We start from the raw sequence: 3,778 nt of genomic DNA, 5'->3' as shown, positions 1-3,778 counted from the left end.
AACGAAAAATGTCCCTTTTCCGATGTGTCAAAATTGTGTCAGTACTCCCTTAAGCCGTTCGCAGTTCCAATGAAAGGGCGTCCCCCGAACGACAGGTTCCTCGTTAACAATGCATAGGCTGACCGTCAACAACGAGGCCTGACACATCACAGTAATGCTTGAAAAAAAGCTTTCAGGGGTGTTGGGAATGCCTTCACTCGGCAAAAGCACAACGAGCGAGAAAGGAGGAGCGGTACCGAATACCGCACCGTATTTGCGTACCGTATTTCCGTAACTTGCTAAAAAACTATTTTGTCAATAAAGCCCGCGGGCAGGGCGTAGCCAGAAATTTTTTCGGGGGGGGGGGGGGTTCAACCATACTTTATGTATGTTCGTGCGTGCGTTTGTATGTGGTGCGTGCCTATATACGCAAGCAAAACTGAAAAATTTCGGGGGGGTTTGAACCCCCCCAAACCCCCCCCCCCCCTTGGCTACGCCCCGCCCGCGGGGAGACCACCGTCATTGGGTTTACGCATGCGGTTACGTTTTCTTTTATTCTTGAACCTCATTAGTTCACGTAAGTGCGTGTGCTGCCACCTCTGTCGAGAGGTCGAAACAAGTTCAACGTACTTTGCGAACGCCACCGGGAGATGGCGGCAGCAGCGGCTTTATTGACTTTCTGTTTCGGTTGCCGATCTCTAGTTGCCGTGTTCGGAAACGGAGAGTGGTGACATATGGAGCAAGCAGAAGCATTACGATGTGATCGTGCACTTGCGCAAGATGGCCGCCTCTGACGAAACGGGCGAAGAATAATTGTAAGACGCGACCCAGCCAGACGCGCTTTCGACATATCTCGCGTAGTGTCGATATTCGGCAACTGCAAATGCTGCAATCACCAGACTGTGCGGAGGCGTAGAGCGTGTTCGCTGCAATCACGTCTGCAGTGCGGTTGCATAGCGATTGTATTGTGCAATAATGTTTCTTAATCTTTATATGAAGAGAGCTTATTTTTCCTACATGTCCCAAGACGAAGGTTGGAGGTTAGGAGGGAGGGGGAGTGGGAGTGTCCGTGTACTACCCCCCCCCCCCTTTTTTTTTTTGGTTTTATAACAATATTTCTTGCGACAGAATTTCGCGTTTACGTTCCACAAGATGACATCGGGGAACTAAACGTCACGTGCTATGAGATAACTCTTACTATTTACGCTTAGTCTACCAACTATATATAGCACATAGCGCAGCGTAGTACCGTCAAGCTGTGTATGTAATACATCTAGTGGAGGTACATTCGCGTCCGGAAGTGTCAACCTGACTTTCCTGCCAAGGTCTTCTGCGAATCACGCGTCGCTAATCGAGCAACGCAGGTGCATGCAAGCTGATGACGTAAGGGTGGTGAGCCGAAACAGCCCGTATTGTTTTTCAGCCTTAAATTGACGAAAGGAATGCATTCCAGCAGACTAGAATCAACGTGCTGCATTAAAAAAAAAAGGGGGGGGGGGGTTTTATAAAGCGCAGCTCTCGTCAAGGGCAGACGCAACTTTAACAACGGGCGCCATGCATGCACGTTGTGGCAAAGGAAAAATTGGAGTTAAAAAACTAATCGATTTTCTCGCTATAGCCCGACACCAACTCGTGGTCCGGCTTATTAACATAGCGAGATCACATTAACACCCTCAAATATCAACTCACGTGCCAATAGCGCAGATCGTGCAGTAAGCTTTGAAAAACCGTGCCTAAATATTCTAATTTTACAACCTATTTGAGTAATCCGCTTTCTTTCATCTCGACGAATACAACGGCTGTAGTTTAGGGTAATTAACAATTTCCTTTGTGAAGGGGTGAGACATAGAAGACAAAAATAGTGACGTGTTTATGTTCTGCATTCGATCGCTCTTTCGAAATCGTAATTTGCAGAATTCTATGTCGATGGCCTTGCTTCACCTTGCGCTGGGCTGAACCGACAAGAGAAAAAAAAATATATCGACTGCTGAACATCTCGAGAAATTTTAATTATGTATCAGTTAAGTGCAAGTCCACTAAGTGAGTTGTCACCATCGTTCGAGGAAGCGCCATACCATTTCGAAACGGTCACTTATTTGCCACGTGGTGGCAAAGTCTTGGTCTCGAAACGTCGGGTTTCCTCCAAGAATTTGTGGCTGGAGGTATTTCGACTTCTTATTCTTCCACCCAGCCAGACAGACTTCTGTCGAAATGTTACATTTAGGTCCTTCGAGCGTGTAAAAAAAAAAAAGAACGCAAAATGAAAAAAAAAAACTGTTCCTGCCAGGGATCGAACCTGGGACCTTCCGCGTGTTAGGCGGATGTGATAACCACTACACCACAAGACTTTTTTTTTGTCTTTATTGCAGGGCTTCAGTTTTCAACCGTGAGAAGAGAGTACATCCTGTCTACAATTGTTTCATGTGCAACAGCAATTCCATGCGAGGTACCCATCGGTACATCCTTTTGCATTTTTTGCAATTCAGAAACGAAGTCAGCGTCTCACAAAGTAATCTATGGCTCGCCGAGCGTCAACATCAGCGTTACGTACAGCCATTCGGGACCTCCAATGCTGTAAAGCGCCAATAACATTGTGATATCATAAGGAATCCATCATCATTTCAATCATCAAATACCTTATGCCCTGTGCGTCCAATGGGAAATCTTTCTTAGTTCCTTTGCAGACGTCCCAGAAGAACACCCGTCCCGCATTCCAGAAAGACATGCTCAATGGTTCTGGTTTGCGACATAAAAGCACTGGTCACCCCACGGAACGAACAACCCCTTTTCAGACAACCACGTCTTAACTGGCAAGACACCAGCATGAAGCTTAAAGAAGAAAGTTTTAACCCCCGGACGCACAGGCATGCCTTTTACGCGTTTTAGCACTTTGCTCCATTTTTCACCACAGTACTGAGAGCGGTACAAGGGATGGGAGAACAACATCACATAATTCTTTATATAACTTTTTACGGGACACAGTGCCTAAATATTTAATAGAAAATCGTGCCTTGAGGAAGCGAAATGACTCGATAATCTCTTTAAAGTAACCTTGTGTTCGACCTTTCAACCTAACAGAAGACACTACAAACTCAGGCAAAGCATTGGCCAACCGCCTTGGCAGACCGTGCGCAAAAACGGGTCTTGAACGTCACGAAGGTACAAGAAGCGATTTACAAGCTGTCGCAGAAACAATGCGACAAACCCAAACCACCGTCACGCCACACGTCGAAAAGATTCGTCCTAGTAGTCTTCTCCCAGGTGGACCCCAAATAAAGACGGCAAAAATACGATGAAGTTTTTGAAGGTTGACTCGAGAGCAATGAAGTACTTGCAACACGTACCACAATTTTGTAATAAAACACGTTACAAATGGTAGCGCGTGCAAAAATGGATAAATCCTTGGCCTTCCATTTTTCTGCTTTTTCTCGGATTTGAGATGTCTGCCCGTGCCAATAAGGTTCACTGTCGCTGTAATTTTCGAGAGGAATGCCTAAATACTTAACCGGTTGTGAGCCACTGGACGTTCATGAAAATTGGCGTGAGCTCCCAATCTCCATGCCAGAAACCAAGACATTTTCCCAATTCACTGCGCTTCCACTAACCTCACAAAGCGTTTTACGATGTTAACTGCTTCTGCAATACTTTCGAGGTTTGTACAAAAAATCGCTATGTCATCAGCATACGCCAGTAGCCGCACTTCACAGCATGAAGCCTGATCCTTGAATGCGTTACTGTTCAATATACTGAGACAAAAGCTTTCAATGAATATGCAGAAAAGGAGAGGAGAGGCGGCACC

At 45.9% G+C, this 3,778-nt stretch overlaps 1 non-coding gene across 1 annotated transcript; it reads right to left on the bottom strand.

Annotated features, from left to right (window-relative positions):
* Window positions 1–2,254: 2,254 nt before the first annotated feature.
* Window positions 2,255–2,326, bottom strand: Trnav-aac (transfer RNA valine (anticodon AAC)). Its single transcript has one exon. It is a non-coding gene; the product is annotated as a tRNA-Val (tRNA).
* Window positions 2,327–3,778: the final 1,452 nt, after the last annotated feature.

Source organism: Rhipicephalus sanguineus, unplaced genomic scaffold (assembly GCF_013339695.2).
Source record: "Rhipicephalus sanguineus isolate Rsan-2018 unplaced genomic scaffold, BIME_Rsan_1.4 Seq1040, whole genome shotgun sequence".
Taxonomy (NCBI): Eukaryota; Metazoa; Arthropoda; class Arachnida; order Ixodida; family Ixodidae; genus Rhipicephalus; species Rhipicephalus sanguineus.
The sequence above is the reverse complement of the archived record's forward strand: the minus strand, read 5'-3'. Positions and strand labels throughout refer to the sequence as shown.